Genomic DNA, 22665 nt, shown 5'->3' with positions numbered 1-22665 from the left:
TGGCGACAGTTCGTGCATGAAAGCATCTCCCCACAGCGTTGAGTGCTGTCTCCTTGTGGCCGTGTTTATGGGAACAGCTGTGCTGGGTAAACTGGATCATCTCAGAGATCAGAAGAAACAGACCAAGTCTAAAGAGACCCTTCTCCACGTTTTCCACATCCCTGCACCACGCGTCCCACTTTAGCCCCTCCCACAGCTTCCCATTGCTCAGAAATGGGGACAAGATTGGGAACATCAAAGTAATAAGACAAAAATAGTATGACGACAGTATTTTCTTTTGTCCAAGACATAAGAGTATTCAAACCATGCCTTACCTCCACTGCCATCCTCCTTATGAGGTCCTGAGAGAGGTATACTACGCACACAAATGTAAACAAAGAAAATACCCTGTTTTGGCCCCAAGCCTTAATGCAAAACAGTGGACAAAATGCTCAGACACAGGCTGCACTTCTGGAAAACTCCATTTTGCTAAAACTAAACCTTTTTACTGAGACTAACTAAGCCGAGGTTTGTCTATTTCCCCATCTATCACTCCCAGTCTCCCATTCCTAATACCCAACCCGATATGTCTTTTATCTTCTAACCGAAACATGAGGACAAAGTAACCCAGTGAGCACCTACCAGCATCAAGGAAAATGAACTAGAACCACAGGCACCTGCTCATATAGCCCACCTGCAATTATCCAAGTCACACTCCTGTGGGTTAGACTACGAAGTCCTTTAAAAAAATGTCACTGCTAGTAAGGTGGCCCTCCAGAAATAGTCTCAATCTTGAACCCTATCTGGATCAGAAACTCTGGAGTTGTGGGTCAGGGTGCATGATGTGCATTATACTTTCTAGAAGCCACCATTTCTTTGGTTTTTGTTTTGTTTCAAGCTTAGTAGTGAGGTTTCTGGTGGACCGGCTGGGGTTGGTTGTTGCCCTTGTGGGAGGACGTCAGAGGGACATTAAGAGAGTCCTGCTTATCACCTCTGGCAGCTTCTCCAAACCTTCCTGTGCCCTGGCATCCTGCTGTGATGAGTAAGATGGGAATTCAACCCATAATGACCTTAAAAATGTCCGTGAGATAACAATGAGATATCATGAAGCAAGATAGCAATAGACTAAACCAAAATAGCACAAAAATACCTTGACTCAGATGACCCCCCCCAAAAAAAAACTACCCAAACATTCATCACTCAAACCATTTAGCAGCTTGAACGATCCCACCTGAGCTTTTCTGCAAGTTTACACCAAATATATTAGTTTTCTGGGGCCACCATAACAAACACGATGGACTGGGAGGCTTAAACAACAGAAATTTATCTTCTCATAGTTCCGAAGGCCAGAAGTCTGAGATCAAGGTGCCAGCAAGGTTGATTTCTCATAAGGCCTCTCTCTTTGGTGTCATCCATCTGGTGCCCTTCTTCCGATATCTTCACCTGGTCTTCCCTCAGTGTGTGTCCGTGTCCAGATGTCCTTTTTGTATAAAGACACCAGTCATGGTTGATTAGAGCACACCTCAGTGACTTCATGTAACTTTAGTTACCATTTTAAAGAACTTTTCTCTAAACACGGTCATAATCTGTGGTCCTGGGGCTTGGGGATTCGGCGTATAAATTTTGGAGGGGACACAATTCAGCACAAACGCCAAGGAATCCCACACATCACAACTGCAGTCTAAATAATGTATTATCAGCAGCACAAATGCCTAGAATATGAACAATATGAAATCCCCCACTATGATCCCTCACAGTATATGGTCAAACTCTCAAAACAGAAATCCTCTGTCCTTTTTCAGGGAACTTAAACATTGCAAGTCTCTTGTTCTTCCGGCTGTCTCCATCCCAGGCAGTAGACTCTTACCCCACATGGAGCCCAGACTCCCACATGGAGCCCGGACTCTTTTCAGGACCTGAAACCTGCCCCATTTCTACACAAGTGAGGGGCCCATTGATGTCCCCTTGCCATTATCAAAGTCTGGTTGTTCCAACCTTGAATGTCTCTGCCTCTTAAGGCAGAAGCCACTTTAAGATGGCAGGAGAAATCCTTCATTGTCTACTCTTCTGTTTTGCCACCTTCCTCTCTTGCCATTCCCTCTCAGCCGTTGTTTTCAGGGTCTCATTGCTTCCCACCTGCAGCTTTACAGAAAGCTCCTGACTGGTCTCCCTTCCTGCTGTCACTCAGTCCACCTTTCCTGCAGCCAGAGCGCCCTTCCAGAAACATACATAACATGTCCCCGCTTTAAAGATATTCTTTAATTCTTTAATACCTTTAGAATAAAGTCGAAGCATCTTAGTATGACATAACAGGCAATTTATTCCCTAATACCTGTCTCATCCCCTGCCAACCCCTCCCCGGAACACATGCCCCAGAAATTCTGAGCTACTTACCCTTTCCCAAATACACTACATTTCACTCCCCATGTTTCCCATTTCACTTAGGATACTGGAAATAGCCCAGCATGTTCCAAAACCAAACTAGTATTAGATTCCTACTTTCCTTCCCTAATTCCCTCCACATATAAGAGCTTCCTCAGACCTCCAGGTTTTATCAAAAGATTGTCTTTATAATTTTCTCCCATCTTCACACTTTCACATTTAGGAGAGCTCCTGGTACAGAACCTTATTTGTTCGTGTGGATTTTTGAAACAAGAGCAAAAGAAGACTCTCTGTTTCCATTCTTGGTATTCACACCAGAGAAACCAGTTTGTGTGTCTTTAATGAGTTAGTTCCTTTCCCTTTGGTTAAGTACATACTGCTTCTATGGTAGGATCTCAAGGCATCTAGGTAGTGTTTATGTATGTCTAGACACTTGGGTGAAACGGGTGCCCCTGGCCTGCTGCAGCTTTCTTGTATGAGTTCTGAGGAACATTCTGAGAGGGAATTCTCGCCGAGAAAAGACACACAATCAACTTGATTTAGTAAGAAGCCTTATTCTGAGGCCAGCATCGTGGGCTGTCTGTAAGTAGACCAGATCTACACCTCCTCTGCCTTACATCTCCCATCTCACCCACATGCACTCAGAGTACCCTCCTCCCCCCCCCAGTGCACACTCAGCATCCATGCCCAACAGCCTGGCTGTCCTTCTGTCCTCCATTGTTAAGTTATGGTATTCCATCTCCAATGTTATATGCAAGATATGCCCTCTGCATGCCCCCCCTTGCCAATTTTCAAACCCAACTTTGCTACGGAGCCTTCATAAATTCTGCTTTTACCAGAGAGAATTAAAATGTCCCCATTCTCTGGAGCAAGACAGATGGAGGGTCAGCGAAGGAGGAAGGAACGTACATTGATTATCTGTCATATATCAAATTCATTTTCTACGTTATTATATTCAATTCTCAAAAGCATACCATACAACTGTAATTCTTTCCCCCATTTTGCAGGTGATTAAGCTGAGAGTGAGATATTAAATTGTTACTCTAGCTACTGTGGCCTGTAGGTGGAGGAACAGGAATAAAACCCAGTTTTCACAGTCAACACGGGTGATGCTCTCTTCACACCTTATATCCAAGCTGGATGTGAGTTTTCCCTGCGCTCGTGGAAAGCTGTGTGGTGACCTGGGGGTGGCTAACCCAGTGTCTATTGCACACACCCTGCTTCTTCCTCCTTACCAGAGCTCTGCTTCTGCTCTGGCACTTACTCTTATCCCTGCCGGTGGATGGTGACGGCATCCAATTTGGGATGAATCTGGATCCATACCATAACCGGTTGCCCCATACCAGTCAGTGCATGGGGTTTCCTGTGATTGCTCACAATCGGGATAACTTAATTGACCCAAGAAAACTAAAACACAGGCCCAATAGTTTATGCCTGACAGAGGGGTTTCTCTGCTGTCTTCCTGAGCATGGACAAGGAAGCGTTCCTATAAGGCATGCTCCCTCTGGAAGCCCTTTGGCAACCGTAAGGAATACCAGGACCAGATTCAGGAAAAAGCTGGAGCTAGGGTAGAAGAGAAAGAGAGAGATGGAGAGGGAGAAGGGTTCCAAGGGTGAAGGAATCTGGGTCTTGGTTGCGTTATGGATACATTCACTGTGCTGCTGGGAGAGGCCGCCAACATCTGGATTTCCACTCGTATCAGATAATAAAGTTCTTTATTGTGCATACTTACCCAAGTTTGCCCAAGATTTCCGATATTTTCTTCTAAAGCATTCTGACCAATGTGGTGCATCATGGGGCTTATCTGCCACTCTCCGCCTCTCTATCCGTAGCCACCAGCCCTGTAACAGAAGGTATAGATGCTTTCCCAAGCTAGAGAACCCCACTCACATCCTGGTTGCCTGGTTCCCAATTCATCCTCACACCTTTGCCAAGATATCACTTGCTCAGGGAGGCGTCAACTAACCCTCAGACTGGATGAGGGCCCCTACTTATACGTTCTTTTCGCACTCCATGTTTTTCCTTCTTCGTTTATCGCACCTTCACTGATGGTTTGACTGCTCATTCACTGTGTGGGTCATTCACTAGACCACGAGCTTCCTCGGGGCAGGGCAATGTTAGTTAAGCTCCGCTCTGTCTCAGCAGCACCAAGCACAGTTCTGGGCCCACAAAACATCTGTATTGTGAGTGATGAATGGATAAATAAATGAAGAGCCAGCCTTTAACAAATATGTGTTGCATTGGAATGGGATTTGCTATATTTGTATGTAATGTGGACTCAGGAGTGATGTTGCCGATTAATATACACAGAGCACCCTGGATGTCTCCTATGAACCTAATATATTCGTTTGACTCTGGTGTCTTTGAAGGCAGTGGCCGGAGTTCATTTGAAATGTTGTATTTGCCAATTTCACTTTATTTCCTCAACCTAGATTTCAGAGGCAGGCAGCAGGCCTTTCATTTATCCAACTTATTGGGAGCCTATTCAATAGCATAATCAACCCCCAGCAGGTTCCACACCCCAAGCAAGTTCTCTGCTTGTAAAAGCCTCTTATAGTCAAAGAATGTCTAGAATTGGTACAGGGTACTGAACCCAGGGGCTGGGAAGTCCAGGGTTTTAATTTGGTTCTGTCTTAAAGAAGCAAGACCTTCTGTGGGCCAGCCAGAGTGACCTTTCTGCTTCCGTCTGCACAACGAAGCTGGAGACTGTGATCAGCCTCGTGGAGAAGCCTCCCCTACCTCCGTCAGACTTGTCTTTCACCTTCTGCTTCTCATCACAGAACTCTCTTGAGATATTTTTACTCGTCTGTGTTTCCCAAACGTATTGTCGCTTACCCAAAGACGAAACCTTTGACTTATTCACCTGAGTCTCCGGTACTCCAGACGGGGGCTAAAACTCAACCCAGTTCCAGGAGACATTTCCTCAAGGCTTGTTATGTATTGGACATTTTCTGTTGGAGGCATGATGAGAACACAGACAGGATGTGGACCCTGAAGCATCCGTGGTCAAGGAATCTTCTTAAAGGAAGTGATGCCTAAGCGCAGGGGTGAGAGGTAGAAGACTCCTGAGAGTACTTAAGAAGCGCGCACGTCATGAACCGACATGTGAGAGGACGGCTCCGGGTTGGACTGCCAACACAACATCACGGTACCTTGAACCAAATGAGCCATTTCCTAGATCTCCACACGCACCTAATTGGAAAGAAACACCAGCCTTACATCTCAAAGAGAAATGTAATTAAAAATTTATCAATTCTTTTAGTACAATGGAAATGGAAGATTCGGCATAATCTTAAGAGTAGTCCACCTAGCTGTCAAAATCCTACACACGATGTGATTATTATCCCCCCCTCTCAATCCAACCAGACTTCTCCTGCCTTTTCCCTGCTATTCCAAACTCGCGTGGAACTCTTTTATGGTCTTGTGTATTCCCCTTTCCCTCCCACACGTTCTGGATTCCTTTGGTTCTTCCATGGGTGGCTTGGTGACCTTTCTCATTCAATTAATTTGACCTCTTCCATTAGCGTCTGAAATCTTGATCCTTCAACTGTTTTTATTACAGCATAATAAAAGACTTCTGTGCCTATTAGATTGACACAGAACATTTTTTGGAAAAATGGAAAAGAGCAAAAAATAACTTGGCTGCCTTTTGTCCCTGTCATGTTAGGTTGAAAACTAGGCTTGGAGTCTGAAATGCAGTTTCTCTCAACTTCCTAGTTGATCGCCATGTCGTTTTGGACGAGTTATTTTATTTATTGTTTGTTTTTTTGTTTGTTTCCTTTAGATCTTCCTGTTCTGATCTACGAAATGGACAGTGGGAGATGGGGTTGGGAGTAGTCCAGATTATGTCAAAAGTCTTTTCCTAACGGTTCCATCCCTTCTTGCAAAAGTAAGTCAGGGTTCCTACAGACTTTTTTCTTCTCTTGATGACCCTTCTCAATACCAGATGTCAGGAAAAGACAGTCTCCCTAGGAGGAGATTCATGATGAAGGGTTCTGAAATTAGGCTGGAATGCACACTGATGTGTGGTGACTCTGAGATCCTGCTCAACCCTGATTTGAAAGGGAGTTATTGGATAAATAACTCTCATGTTAATTAAACAAAGAAGTGTCTCTAGTGTGCCCAGATCCCATGTTCCAGGAATGGCAAGGATCACAGTACTGTACTTTCCTGGGGATGGGGTGGATTTTTGCAGTGTGTTTTCCCAACAGCCTCTGGAGAGTGTGGTTGGACCGAACTGGGGCATTTGGAAGAACATTTCCCCTAGAATCAGAGAGATCTGGTGTGTTCCCACCTCAGCTGGTTACTAGCCATGTATCCTTAAGCAAGTCACTAAGCTTTACTGAGGCTGAATATCCACTTCCATAAAATGAGATTAATGTTGCTTGCTTCAAGGTATCCTTATAAGGATTAAGCCTGGTAACTTGGCTAAATATCCCATACAATGCCTGGCTCATGAGTGGTATTTAAGTATTTACAGAATGGCAGAAAGTTAAAATAAAATTATTTAAGTCTCAGTTTCATAAAGGTCCCAATATAATAGATGCTACCTTCCAATGGGGAAGCAAGAGAAGACAGTGCTGTGTCTGCAAGAGAAGGTGGCAGAAATAAGTTTTGGGCCCTTGCCTCCCACCCAGAGTCCATCAGGCTTCTTCTGGAAAGGACAAGTAAGTGGTGTTGGCTGTTGGAGCGTATGGTCTTTGTTGTACCTATTCACCTCTGCTGCAGTGCAGCCATAGACAATATGAAAATGAATGTATAGCTGTGTTTCAATAAAACTTTATTTATAAAAAAGATAGTAGGCAGGATTTAGCTGGAGGGCCATAATTTTCTGATCACTGCTCTAGACCATGAAAAATGTTGCAATGGCTGAAAAAAAAATGTTGGGGATCGAGTCAGAAGAGGAATTTTGGAAAAAGCCTCTCATTTACTGTGAGTCCCTTAATACCCCATCTCATACTTCTTACAACCAAGCACAGAGCAGTGGGATGGAGTATCTGGCCCCTTCCCCTCGGGTGAGAGAAAGGATTTGAGTGAACTAGGGTCTAGTTCAGATCTGAGACATTCACATGGCAAGAGCGGGCTTACAGCCCTAAGGAGAAGAAAGTGGCTGAATTGGGACTGACTTGGACCCTTGGAATTTCCAAAGACAAAGGATGCACCCTGGTCCCCTGTGGACCTCTGTGGGCTCCAAGTAAGAGAATTGATGTAGGGATACCTAGGTGGTTCAGTTGGTTAAGCATCTGACTTCAACCCAGGTCATGATCTCACCACTCGTGAGTCCGAGCCCCATGTTGGGCTCTGTGCTGACAGCTCAGAGCCTGGAGCCTGCTTCGGATTCTGTGTCTCCCTCTCTCTCTGCCCCTTTCCAGCTCCCACTCTCTCTCTCTCAGAAAATAAATAAACATTTTAAAACTTTAAAAAAAAAGAGTTGATTTAGGTCTTGCTTCAGAGGGATGAGTGGACTTGAGTAGAAAGAAACCAGAGGCATACCACATGGAACTTATGGCTAAGAGGATCCCTACTGGATCAGCTGAAATAGAGACCCGCTGTCTCATACTAGGGCAGCCTCAAGGAGGATAGATCCAGTCACAGAGAAGAGGTAGCACATCTGAGGAATTCACAGACATTTCCTGAGAAGAGCTGTGCTTGAACATATGCCAGTCCCCGGGAAGACCTGTGTTTTCTCTCAATGGTTATCAAGACATTTCCAACCTTGTTCCTCCTCTCCTAGGAAGCAAGTGGGAGTAAAAGAGCCATGTGGAGAAAGAAAAGGGGAGCCCACTACGAACTCCCTCAGAGTGCAGGTGGCCAGCTGATGGTGAGCCCAGATCCAGGAAAGGGATGTAGCTGCACCTTTGAATGAAGGTTGAAGTTTTGCTTGTTTTGCTGGAACAGACAAGCTGCTTCTTGGTGACCTCCATGTATGGCCAGAAGAGGGATAAGGCTAACCCTGAATATAATCCAGGAGCAGAGCATGACCATCCCGATAGAATATATGTGGGATATACAACTTAAGATACTTTGTATCCAGTCCAAACTGGGCCAGTAATGCTCTGCAGCGTCATAGGTATTGAACTTTCATCTACTGAAACACATTTCAGTGGAAATCTCCATTCCTCAAACATCACTATTTGGTTATAAAAAAAAAATAGCACCCAGGGGCACCTGGGTGGCTCGGTCGGTTAAGCGTCCAACTGTTGATTTCAGCTCAGGTCTTGATCTCATGGTTTGTGAGTTCGAGCCCTGCCTTGGGCTCTCTGCTGGCGGTGTGGAGCCTGCTTGGGATTCTCTGTCTCCCTCTCTCTCTGCCTCTTTATCTCTCTCTCTCAAAATAAATAAATAAAAATTAAAAAAAAAACAGATCACAACCAGCTTGGGGGTATAAGCTTAAGGATAGAGCCTAACCCCCAACATTTAGCGCAGTACATTTCCATGCTCTGAACACACTGAATCTAGAAATGTATGTCATGGCACAGTAATGTCTTAGAATTGAAGCATTATATTATCATAGGATCATAGAAGACTTGTTTCTTTGAATAGAGCTTATTAGAAATATAAGCCCTAGATGCCCTAGAATCTAAGATTAAAGCCTCTTAAGATCTTAGCACCTTAGAAGCTTAGGAAAGTAGTCTTATATCTAAAGTACCTTGAGTAATAAGTAGCATCTTAGAAACTTAGAATTTTGGCTTCTTAGAATCATGACATTTAAACCCTCTTTGGTCTTATAATGTAGGATTCACAGAATGACTGAAGGTCAGAATCATCGGATGTGCAAAAAACCGGAAGAACGGAATTTTTGAAAGATGCGATTGAATCTTGGTGAGATCTATTTTAGCTTCTACACGATGTGGAGATTCTTTTATGAGGATGCTTTTCAACAACAGCCCTATTGACATTTTGGACTAGATGATTCTTTGTTGCGGTGAGAGCAAGAGGGAGTGTTGTGCTGTGTGCTGTAGATATTTGGCAGAATCTCTGTTCTTCACCTACCAGTTTCCAGGAGAACCACCCCAGTCATAACAATAAAGATTTTCTTCAGCCGTTGGCAAGTGTCCCAAGCCCTGCCAAGATGGTATATATTCTCTCTGAGGGGGGAAATTGTCTCAGAGGGTTTCCCTCACATCTAAAATTCAGTGTGCACTCTGTGCTACGTCTGATCTCACTTGAACCCCATGGTTATTATCTTTGCATTTTGCAAGCAAGAAGGTGAAGGTTGGGAGTAGAGTTCCCGGCTCAGGGCCACACAGCTGATATGAGGTTGGAGAAAGACTCCAAGTCACTTGTTTGGTGACAAACGAAAAAGCTGCTTCTCTAAATGCTAAAGCTGACCTGCCTTGACTACTGACAGCTGTGTTAAAAAGCACCTGCTGAGGAGGCTCCCACTTCCTCTCCCTGTCTTAATCACAGTATAATTATCATGCGGCTATGGATTTTCCACCAAAGGGCAGGGTAGTTAAGAAGTCAGACTCTAGAGTCACACTCTCTAGAGTCCAATCCCAGATCTACAAAGTCATCAAAGTGACCTTGGATAGTTCTTCACTTTTCTGCCCCAGCTTCTTCAACGGGTATTGGGGTTCTTTAGTGCTGTGTGCAAACTGTCCCAAAACTGAGTGTCTTAAGTTGACATCTCTTTTAATATATCGTATAATTTTGCGGGTCATGAATTTGGGTCAGTTATTGGCTAAGTGATTCTTCTTTTCTACAAAGTGTCAGTGGAGGTCACTTGATGGTTACCAGTTGGCAGATGGCTGGTCTGGAGGACTCAAGAGGGGTTTGCTCACATGTCTGTGACCTTGGCAGAGATGATTGGGAGACTCCATTCATACGGAACTCTAGGCCAAAGGGAAGGCACAGACTCTTCAGCATGGTGGCCTCTGAGTGGATAGATATCTCGTATGGTGGTTCTGGACTCCAAGAATGGAATTTTCAACAATCAAGGAGGACACCCTGTGGCCCTGATGACCAAGCTTCTCAAGCCAGTGAGCACCATTGCAACTGTTCTCTAATGGCCAACAGTCACAGCTCACCCATGCTTAAGGTGGGGGACACATAGACCCCACCTCAACATGGAAGGACAGTCTAAAAATGCACAGCCATGGTTTAAAAACCACCACACCTGTACAAAGACAATAATAATTCTTCCCTCATTAGGTTGTGTGAGTCTTAAAAAGGCTACACTTGTAAAATGCTTAGCATACAGTGAGTAATCTCAACTGCGAGCTGTTTTTATTTATACGTGGGCTCTAATTCACAGGAATTTCTCTGCACTTGCAAAATCACAGTCCTTCTCCCCTCCTAGAGCGGCGAGAACCTTGAGGGTTGAGTGGAAGCCAGGGCACTTGAGGACACTGAGTTAATTTAAACACAGGTCCCACGAGAGAGGCTGTGAGATAAGAACATTTCTGCTTTAGAGGGGTGAAAGAGCCGCTTCCATAAACGATCGAGGCAGAAGGGCTGGCCTGGATTTATTCGTGTCCATATTGGAAGTGACGGCACGTGTGCGCTCCCCTTATGTAGCTACTGTGCTGGGCACAAGCACCGAATACACTTCAGAGGTGAAATAATAAATCATTAGCAACTGTGAGCTTCTACTTACATGGAGCTGTGAGGGGGGAGGATCCCCCAAGCAATTCAAACTCAATCACTCTGCTCACAGGGTGTTTGAAATGGAAACAAATGAAGAAGGCAATCGCAGAGGCAGGTGGCATTCATCAGTGCAGTTGAATGCATTTTGTCCTGGGCCACTGGTTAGATTTTGTTAAATGAAAACAGGAGTAAAAAGAGTGAGAGTAACCTCCCACATGTATAGAGCATATGCCAGAGTTAGCGAAGTAATTTGCTGCCCATCATCCCTTTGAGTTGCTCATTGAGGCCCAAATGGTTAATTCCATTTTACCAATGGGGTGACTGGAGTTTAGACACATCGACGGCCCTGACACTGACAATGGGCTACCAACTGTTGAGCCTCGAACCCAATCCTTTGGGTACTTGCCTAGACTTATTTCCAGGGCTCTGGTGTGAGTAGGATGAGTATAGAATAGGGAGGGCTTTTTTTTTTTTCTTTGCAGTAGACTCTGTCCTCTCTTCCAGCTAAGCTTCCTCTATTCTGCCATGTCTTCAAGGCCTGGGTCTGGTTGGGGGCTACTCTCCTGCAGTACGGTGGCCCGTAGAATTCTGGGGCATAGGACAACTACTGCAGTGACTTTACTAGCTTGCTAAGGTTGTCAAAACAGTGTACCCCAGCTGAGGTGGTTTAAATAATAGGAATTACTTTTCTAGGATTGCTGGAAGCTACATGTCCAAGGTCAAGGTGTCAGGAGGTGTAGTTTCTTCTGAGGATTCTCTCTTTGACATGGAGACGTCCCTCTTCTTCCTGTATTTTCACACGGTCTTCTCTCTGTGTGTCTGTGTTGTGACCACCTCTTATAAGGACACTAGTCCTGTTAGGGCCCACCCTAATGACTTCATTTTAACTAAATGACTCCTTTAAAAACCTGGTCTTCACATACAGTCACAGTCTCAGGCACTGGTTCTTAACGACTTCGATGTACGAATGTCGAGGGACACAACTCAGTCTCTAACAGTGACCTTCGGATTGGACTCACAACCCGTCACTTCCACTTATCTAAGAGTGTCCATTCATGTTTCAGGTATTGACCCTAAACTGTATCAGTCTCTGTGGTCGTTAGGCCCTCAGGGTGCAGCGGGGTACAACGAAGCCACTAGCCCTACTCTCCCCAAATCAGAGTGTGAAAAGACAGGTAACCCAGCCCTTAGATCCACACCTATAAAATGAGATACCAGTAAAGGCCTGTTCAGTATTTGAGAGATGGCTCAGTTTCTGCTCTTCCTTTTGCAGTGGAGAACATCTAATTATGAGGACAGTCTCGAAGAGGTCAGAGCCCAGGGCCCCCGAGACAGCAATTATTCTTTCTGGAAGTCTAGTTCAGAGGTGTCATTTGTAACTACTTTAGACCTACTTGTGACCAGAGACACTTCATAACAAGTTCAGTGTGGCCCTGATTGCACCTTTAGATTCAGGTGTTAGAAAAATAGTCAGTTTCTGTGTTCAGCTCAAGTCTACAAGACAGCTTCCTTTTGAGTTTCACCCTCAGAGATAAGAAGTGGACATTGTGGACCATGGGTCTTATATGAACCACACATGAAGGGAGCCAGGAAACACTCACTAAAGACAGAATAAAAAGGAGGCTTGTAAAACTGAGTTAAAGACAATGCCTCCATTTTCTGGTTTGGGCAATTTAGTATCATGTAGTGAATGAGAAGATTAGAGAAGGAGCAGTTTTAGGGAGGGAGTATCAAATGTGATATTCAGGTCCTTGAGTTTCCCATTAGACAGCCACATAGAGATGATGTGTGGACATTTGGGTATAAGAGTCTGGACCTCTAGCAAGAGGTTAGAGCTGGGGGCTCTGGGACAGGGAATCATCAGCATTTGGGTGGTGTTTAAAGCCCAGGGTTGGTGAGGTTATCCAAGGAGTGTATGCAGAAAGAGATAGAGAGGAAACAGGGTTAAGGCCATCTGGGTCCAATGTTGACACTCTTACAAGCAGTGGTGGAATGGAGAAAAAAGCATGGGAGGGACGAAGAAAAGATGACCAAGAACATGGTCTGTAAACAGGAGAAGGTGATGTCCTGGAAGTAAGAACACACACATACACACACACACACACACACACACACACACAGTGTTTTGAGAAAAAGGGAGAATTTACTATATCTAATAGGCTACAACATCACCCCGCTAAAAAGACCACCATTCGGTTTGGTAGGACGAAGGACACGGTGTCCTTGATAAAAATAGACTCAGTGGAGACGTGGAGGCAAAAGCCTTACTGATGTTAATTGAAAGGGGAACGTGAGGTCAGCAAGTGGAAACAGGCACAACGGTCAACTCTTTCAATAATGTTTTTGTTTTTCCAACCATATTTTTTTGAATGAATGGGATTCAGACTTCACATGACTATGAGCTTGGCTCTTGGCATCATCATGCTGCCATCTTACCATGTTGTGTCCAGAGAGGGATGGAACTACAACTTAGTTAACATTCCCCATTTCAGTTCAAAATCTCCAAGTCAGGACCCCACCTTGGCTCAATCATGGCCAAGGACTCAGAAAGGATGGGGGCAGCATCCACCTCAATCACAGACTAGACGAGAGAGCATTTTCAAATGAGAAGGGATGGTGCTCGGTAGGCAAAACAGAATATAAGTGAGTTCATTAAATCTACATGGTGACCACGTGAGGTAGACAGAGGCACACTTGTGGTTTACAGAAGAGGACCCTCAGGCCCTCTAGCTCACCAGTGCAGAGTGTAAGTTCATGTCCAGATCTAATGGGCTCCCAAGAGCTCATTCCAAATAATGGCATGATACCATGCAATGGAAGACAACACTTCACCCAAATACTAAAGCTATAGAGGCAACACTTCATGCATCGATGTAGTGGTTGCTGGAAACTCTTCTGTCCCCTTTCTAATCACGCCATGTTGGCACTCTTTACTCTGCCTGCACATGGGGGCCACCTAAGGGTTAGAAAAGGTGATATTCTTTTCTAGGGATTTCAGAAGAGTTCTCTTGGTCCTTAAATGTTCCATATGTCTCTACTAAAAATGCTAAAGCATGAGAAGTCATTTTTGACTTAAAGAAACTTCCCCTCAAAGGAAATTTCCCCTTCTACTAATAGAACAAGCACCACAAGAAAAGTAAGTCTTCCTGAGTTGATCGAGCACAAGTTCATTTCTATGCATTGGGAGGAGAAAAGAAAAATGGAAGAACCACTGTTGGTAGGTTCTGGTTCATTACCAACTACCTGTGAGTATGTGTGTGTGGGCAGGGGGGTGGGGTGGAGGCAGGACCTGTTTCTTTAGGCAGCAATGGTATAATGCCCTTTTCTACGTAAGAGAATGCAACTATAGTAGTGGAACTCTTATGATTTGAAAAACCATGACAAAGTGATTTTGTGTTATTTGGAGCCATGTTTTATTTTGTATGCGGTGTCGTAAAATGTGTATTCGACTTTGATGACCTATTCCCTCACATCTGTAGGACTGCGAAAATGTCAAGCCCTCCCTCGTCCTTGTCCTGTCCTGGTTATTCAAGGTAAGGCTGCTCGCTATGGGCAGACCCGCAGAGGGGAAACAATTAGAAGAACGCTAGATCTGTTTCTCACTTAGCAAATGTTCAGCCTCCCGCGCTACCTTAGGGTTGAGCTAAACGCTGTAATTTGCTGTGAGAGACGAGGTCTTTTCCAACACCAGCCTGTGTTTTGATTCTTGAAGAATGGGATGGGTTCAACGAGTAGCAGGCTTGTTTTCAGCGATGGCTATGCGGGCGCAGGGTTAACCCCAGCCAGTGCGGCATGAAGGCAGCTTCGTGTAGCACAAAGATGAAGTTTGGACTCCGACAGCCTGGAGTCAGTCAGAGCTGCTGCTGTGACTTACTGGATCTTTGATTTTGAACAGATGATGTTCAAATTGGGTCAAGTATTCCTATCCATGATGCCGGAATAATATGTAAGAGTAGGGGTCTTTGTGAACTTTAAATGGTGATACGCAGTTATGTGCCATAGCCAAGATATGAAAACAACCTAAGTGGTTTCGTATGGATGTCAACAACGGATGAGTGAATGAAAACGATGTGTATGTATACAGTGGAATGGCATTCAGCCACGAGAAAGAAACAAATCCTGATGATAAATCCTGATCCTTTCCAACAACATAGGTGGAATGTGAGGGGATTATGCTAAGGGAAGTAAGCCAGACAGGGAAAGGCAAACAGTGTTTGGTATCACTTGGATGTGGAATTTAAATAAAAAGCCAAACTCATGTAAACAGAACGTGGAGAGTGTTGTCAGAGCTGGGGGATTGGGGAAGTATGGGAAGGTTGGTAAAGGGGCACAAACTTCCAGCTACAAGATGAGTAAGGTCTGAGGATCTTTAACAAAAGAAATAAAAAAAGAATAAAAAGAAAATTATAATACACAGCAGTGTCGACCGGGCACACGGGAGACCCACTGCAAAACGTTTCTTTCTTCCTTTGTTGGCTTCTTGATTTTCTTTCTGTCTGTGTCAAATGGGGATCACAGGACTTCCCCCCATGGGATTATAGTCAGAATCATAAGCAAAGCTTTGAGGAGTGGGGAGGGGCTTATAGAAGGAACACACCATTTAACCTTACTTTGTTAAGCTTTCCAGATGATAAAAAAAAATTGTCAAACTTTTCACAAAACAAACAAAAGTACATGATGAACCGTGTTGCTGGGTAGCATGTCATAATACTGATAAAAACATCAATATTTTGAAAACAATTTCTAACACAAAAGTCAATCACTGCCTTAAGGATGGAATCAGTGCCTCCCTCATATACTGTCGTCACGCCGTATCTAAAATAGTAGCGATTCCTGCCGTCATGCTTAATGTTCAGCTGTATTAACCCCCAGGAGATTGCTGCTTTGCATGCGAAGCGCCTATCACACTGATAAACCCTTTGAAAAGGGCAATATCTGTGAGTGTTCCTGAGAACGAACTCATATTCTATTGTAGTTCGTCCTCAGTAACCTTGCACAGTGGGCATCGCTGTACCCATTTTATAGATGTGGGAACTGGGCCTTAGAGCTAGATCCGAGAGCTCCTCCAGGGTAAGGGGTGGCAATGATATCTGAACACAGGCGTTTACCTTCAGCCCAACTCAGAGCTTATATTTAAAACACCGCTTTTTTTCTTCAGCCATTTGCTACGGGTCAGTGTTTTTGTTTGACCCGTCAGATATATTGAGCTAAATGATGACACAGGTAGGGTGTTGCCTTAAAACATGAACATATAAGTAAAACAGAATGGAGATGTGGAGAGATAGACCTGAGGTCCAGTTCAGCTCCTATTTATTTATTTATTAATGTTTATTTATTTTTGAGAAAGAGAGACAGTGAACCGGGGAGGGGCAGAGAGAGGGAGAGAGAGGATCCAAAGAAGTCTCCAAGCCGAGGGCAGACAGCTCGACGCGGGGCTTGAACTCACGAACTGGGAGATCGTGACCTGAGCCAAAGGTTGTCACTTCCCTTACTGAGCCACACAGGTGCCCCTCAACTCCTGTTTATTAACGACTACTTGGTATTAGCCATTCATAGGCACCTGCTTCTCAAATATCTGGCTGAGTTCTCTCAACATGCTCATCTCCAGAGAAACCCAAGCGAAAGAGCTATGAAATGATCTGATTGAGATCACAAACGGGCATTCGTGGGAGCCAGCGTTTGAACAGAGCCTCCTTAATGGAAGCTCAGTGCTCCCTTTCCTGTTCTCATTGTATAGTTAATGAATATCAGGGCATTTAACTTAATGTATAGAAATTACAGAGGCACATGTTTCAGAATTTCCTAAGCAAAGGGCATCAAATGACCGGGTATTAGAGGACTCCTTCCTGCTAGCTTGGAAATTATGCACATATGTAAACACCAAACCAAGTAGGTTGAAAGCAGGTTGTGGTTGAAGGGCAAGGAATCAGAAAGATCTGGAATGATGGTGTTCAAGATCAGTTTAAAAGTCAGATTCATAGGCCAGTGAAAGATCTGTATTTACCTACCTCTTGTTGGCAGTAATGAAACACGGCAGTCCGGATCATCACATTACCATGCCTGGCAAGCCATGTGATGAGGAGACATCCTGAGAAAGCGATAAGTAATGATTTATTTTTAAAGTATGAATCCATGCCTTGAGAGCCACTATGAAGTGCCTACTCATCGAATGGATTCATACCACTGGGAATTCATTAAATCTCAGTGGAACTGCACGGGATGGAGACTTCGCTGAATATTTTGGTTGCGTACGTGATTTCAGAAATCTTAGAATTATATGAACTACGTTTTCCCTACTTTGGACCCCTTGGGATTCACCCAGAGAGATTGCGTAGAAAATGTGTCAGATGGATCCGGGATTTTGGATTCCAGGCCTTGTTCTTCACCAGGGATGACAGTAGATAGAAGTCCCTAAACTCTCCGAGCCCATCCGCCCTTATGTTCTCAGCCATAAATTAATTACCCTAAGTAACACCCCTTGTACCAAGTGCTTTCCATGTCCAGTCCCTGTGTTAACATTAAGATCACTCAAGCAAAACTGTCTCTAATACTGAGGAAAATCGATGTATAACTGAAAATACCGTGAACCAGAGTCGAGTGCCAGGAAGAATATCCAAACACAAGTCATTTAGAGTTCAGAATATGGGACGGTCATTTCCTGCATTATGTAAATGGTAAATTTGTTTCCTTGCATTGTAAAGGTGCCTCTCCAGGTATCCAATAGCTGGGGCTGCAATGTTACAATAACAGCAGCCTCCAATTCTAGTGGGTCATCACAATTTTTGGCAAATAACCTTGTTTTTTAAATGAATAATTTCAGGGGCGCCTGGGTGGCGCGGTCGGTTAAGCATCCGACTTCAGCCAGGTCACGATCTCGCGGTCCGTGAGTTCGAGCCCCGCGTCGGGCTCTGGGCTGATGGCTCAGAGCCTGGAGCCTGTTTCCGATTCTGTGTCTCCCTCTCTTTGCCCCTCCCCTGTTCATGCTCTGCCTCTCTCTGTCCCAAAAAAAAAATAAACGTTGAAAAAAAATTAAAAAAAAATAAAAAATAAAAATAAATGAATAATTTCAGAACCTATTTCTCATAATTATAAAGATAATTTTTTAAGTACAAATTGGGGCCAGGAATGTCTGAAGCATACTCTTCAGGTGATGCGGATGTTTGTCTAAGTTTGGGAACTGCTTATTCAAGTGAACTTTATTGTTTTCTACCGAATATACGTTACCAAATAGCTATTTCTTAGCGTCCTTTATTTTCTTTTTTTTTTTTATTTTTTTTTTCAACATTTATTTTTTTTGGGACAGAGAGAGACAAAGCATGAACGGGGGAGGGGCAGAGAGAGAGGGAGACACAGAATCGGAAGCAGGCTCCAGGCTCTGAGCCATCAGCCCAGAGCCCGACGCGGGGCTCGAACTCACGGACCGCGAGATCGCGAGATCCCGCGAGATTGCAAGATCATGACCTAAGCTGAAGTCGGCCGCTTAACCGACTGCGCCACCCAGGCGCCCCTTTAATAATTTTTTTTTTTTTTTTTTTTGCGTCCTTTATTTTCGAGCTGCCAATAAACTAACCTGCCTTTACCTTTAGCGTATTTTTTTATTTTCCAGCATGAACTTTTCCTTCACTGAGAAAACGGGATCCATCTCAAAAGAACCATCACATCTTTCCCCCACCAGACCTACACCTTGTATCTGTGTTCTCTGCCTTCACTCCTGTTGCAAGAACACTCTGTCCCCATGTTGTCTGCTTTTCCCACTCAGACACTGCAGATGTGATTATCCCTTTTTCTTTCAAAACAGCAAATTCTCTCTCTCACTCTCTCTCTCTCTCTTTCTTCTGGATCAATTATTTCTGCATAAAAAATACCTGTGATATCTTTTGTCTTTTTCCTCTTTTTATTTTATTTGTGTTTATTTCTTGTCTTTTTATTTTTTTTTAAAAATTTAATGTTTATTTATTATTGAGAGACAGAGAGACAGAGCATGAGCATGGGAGGGGCAGAGAGACAGGGAGACACAGAATCCGAAGCAGGCTCCGGGCTCTGAGCTATCAGCACAGAGCCCGACGCGGGGCTCGAACTCACAAACCGTGAGATCGTGAACTGAGCCGAAGTCGGACGCTCAAGCGACTGAGCCATCCAGGTGCCCCTATTTCTTGTCTTTTTAAAGAAATTTTAAAATAAATCTTGCTAGACTTCATATCTACTCATTTTCAACTTCCTTTAATAGCAAAACCACTAAAAATGTTTTAAATATTTGATTATTCTATACACTCTGTTCTTTCCTGAACTCATCCCAAGTAGTCTAATTTCTATGATTGTGCTTCAAAGACCTCCAAAGATTTCCATCCTACCAGTTCTCCAGCTCTAGTCCTGAGGCTGTTAGATGTCTCAGTAGCATTTGAATTCCTATGACTCATTGGTTTTTTCCACTTGGTTTCTGAAATATCACACCTTCCTGGATTTCCTTCCATTTCATGGGCCGGTTCTGTGAACCCTTCCATGCCTCTTTCCTGCCCTCTCATTAAGTGATCCCCAACACATCACACACCTTGACCATTCTCTTCCACTCCCTTTTTTATATTTGGCCCAAATTCTCATGTGTTCTTTTCAAATCCTGAACGGCCCATTCTATCAGAATGGCATTGATGTTCTTTGTAACAGGTTTATAAGGGTGGAACTTGCTGAGTTATAGGCCAAGGGAGGGGGTTAGGGAGGAGATAAGAATGTTTTCCTATAAACATCTATGGATTGATTCTTTGAAACAGATATTTCAACATTTTCATTATGTTTTCTTTATTAAAGGACGAGCACTGGGTTTTATATGTGAGTGATGAACCCCTGGGTTCTGCTCCTGAAACCAATACTACCCTGTACGTTAACTAACTTGAATTTAAATACATTTTTGAAAAATGGAAAGGGTGCCTGGGTGGCTCAGTCGGTTAAGCATCTGACTCTTGATTTCTGCTCAGGTCATCATCTCAGGGTGTATGAGATTGAACCCCGCGTCTGGCTCGGTGCTGACAACACAGAGCCTGCTTGGGATTCCCTCTCTCTTTCTCTCTCTCTTTCTCTCTCTCAAAGTAAATATATAAACACACTTTTTAATCTTTTTAAAAAAGGGGCGCCTGTGTGCCTCAGTCAGTTGAGTGTCTGGCTTCGGCTCAGGTCATGATCTCACGGTTCATGAGTTAAAGCCCCGCGTCGGGCTCTGTGCTGACAGCTTGGAGCCTGGAGCCTGCTTCAGATTCTGTGTCTCCCTCTCTCTCTGTTCCTCCCCCACTCGTGCCCTCTCTCTCTCTCTCTCAAAAAAAAAACACATTAAAATTTTTTTTAAATAAAAACTTTTTAAAAAGGATGTATAAATCAGCTTTAGACGCATTGGAGCCGTTCTTCTTCCTTTCAAATGCCTGCTTTTACATATTGTCTTATGAAGCATCAATGGCCTAACCATGTGGAAGTGGTGTAGACAGTGGCACAAAACTCAACCCACATCCACAATGGTGGTTCAGACACACACAGATCCATCTGACAGGCTCAGGGCGGATGGGGCACACTAAGAAGGAATCACTCTAAAGGACACTGAAGGATTCAGATTCTGTTTGGAGGCGAAAACTGGGGCACAGTGCAGGGTTGACACTGAGACTGTCTTCTCACAGATGATGTATGCTGATTGTCCCTGAGGGGACATGAAGAAGACTCTGTAAATCAAAGTTTTTCACTCAACAGATGCATATTAAAATTTTAGTATTGCAAGGTACGCTCAGAATGTGTCAAGAAATTAAACAAATAAAAGTCTTTCCTGACAAAACAATCTTGAAAAAGAAATTTCACAATTCCAGATTTCAAGTTATACTGCAAAGCTGTAGTAATCAAAACCATATGGTACTGACAGAAAAAATAGACACATGGATCAGTGGAACAGGATAGAAAACCCAGAAACAAAACCATGATTATATGGTCAATTAATCTTCAACAAAAGATGCAAGAATATGCAATGGGAGATAGATAGTCTTTTTAACAAATGGCGCTGGGAAAACTGGACAGCTACATGCAAAAGAATGAAACTAGACCCATTTCTGCTATACATGAAAATAAATTTGAAATGGATGACAGAACTAAATGTGAGACCTGAAGCCATAAAAACTCTTGAAGAGAGCACAGGAACTAATTTCTCTGACATTGGCTAGAGCAACATTTTTCTAGATATATCTCCCGAGGCAAGGGAAATACAAGAAAAAAAAAACAAAAATAAAAACAAAAAAAAAACCTACTAGGACTACATAAAAATAAAAAGCTTCTGTACATCAAAGGAAATAATCAATAAAACTAAAAGGCAACCTATGAAATGGGAGAAGATATTTGCAAATGACATATCTGGTTAAGGGTTAGTATCCAAATATATAAAGAACTTGTACAACTCAACACCAAAAACATAAATAATCCAATAGAAAATAGACAGAAGCCATGAAGATACATTGCTCCAAAGAAGACATACAGATGGCCAAAAACACATGAAAAGATGCTCAACATCACTCATCATCAGGGAAATGCAAGTCAAAATCACAATGAGTTATCACCTCACATCTACAAGAATGGCTAAAACAAAAAACACAAGAAACAAGTGTTGGTGACGATGTGGAGAAAAAGGAACCCTCTTGCACTGCTGGTGGGAATGCAAACTGGTGCAGCCACTCTGGAAAACAGTATGGAGGATCCCTCAAAATTAAAAAATAGATGTACCCTATGATCCAGCAATGATACTACTGGGTATTTACCAAAGAATACAAAAACACTAATTTTAGGGCATCTGTTGGGATGAGCACTGGGTGTTTTATGGAAACCAATTTGACAATAAATTTCACGTTAAAAACCCCAATAATTTGAAAGGATATATGCACCCCTATGTATATTGCAGCATTATTTACAATAGCCAAACTATGGAAGCAGCTGAAGTGTTCCTTGATAGATGAATAGATAAAGGAAATGTGGTATATAGGCAGTGGAATATCATCCAGTCATAAAAAAAGAATGAACTCTTGCCATTTGCAACAATGTGGATGGAGCTAGAGAGTATAATGCTAAACAAAACATGTCAATCAGACATATACCATATGATTTCGCTGATATGTGGAATTTAAGAAATAAAACATATGAACAAAGGGGAAAAAAAGAGAGAGAGACAAACCAAGAAAAAGACTGTGAACTACAGGGAACAAATTGATCAGTTTGCACTTGTCCTGACGAGCACCGGGTGTTGTATCGAAGTGTTGAATCACTATATTGTACGTGTGAAAGTCATATCACACTGTGTGTTAACTATACAGGTATCAAAGTTAAAAACTTAAAAAAATGAGGGCTGCCTGGGTGGCTCAGTTGGTTAAGTGTCCGACTCTTGATTTCAGCTCAGGTCATGATCTCATGGTTCGTGAATTCACGCCCCACTTGGGGCTCTGTGCTGACGGCAAGGAGCCTGCTTGGGATTCACTGTCTCCTTCTCTCCCTGCCCTTCCCCCACTTGCACTGTCTCTTTCTCAAAATAAATAAACTTAAAAAAAAAAAAACTTTAAAAAGTGGAAGATGCGAAGTAAAAGAAAACACAACCTAAGTAAACAAAATATTGTCTTCTTAGTCTAAAAAAAAGGTCTTTCCCTTGTGCAGCTTATATTCTAGCAAAGGAAGACCAAAAATAGATAACATACATAATAACTAGTAAAT

Source organism: Acinonyx jubatus, chromosome F2 (assembly GCF_027475565.1).
Source record: "Acinonyx jubatus isolate Ajub_Pintada_27869175 chromosome F2, VMU_Ajub_asm_v1.0, whole genome shotgun sequence".
Lineage (NCBI taxonomy): Eukaryota > Metazoa > Chordata > Mammalia > Carnivora > Felidae > Acinonyx > Acinonyx jubatus.
This window is presented reverse-complemented; position numbering follows the sequence as displayed.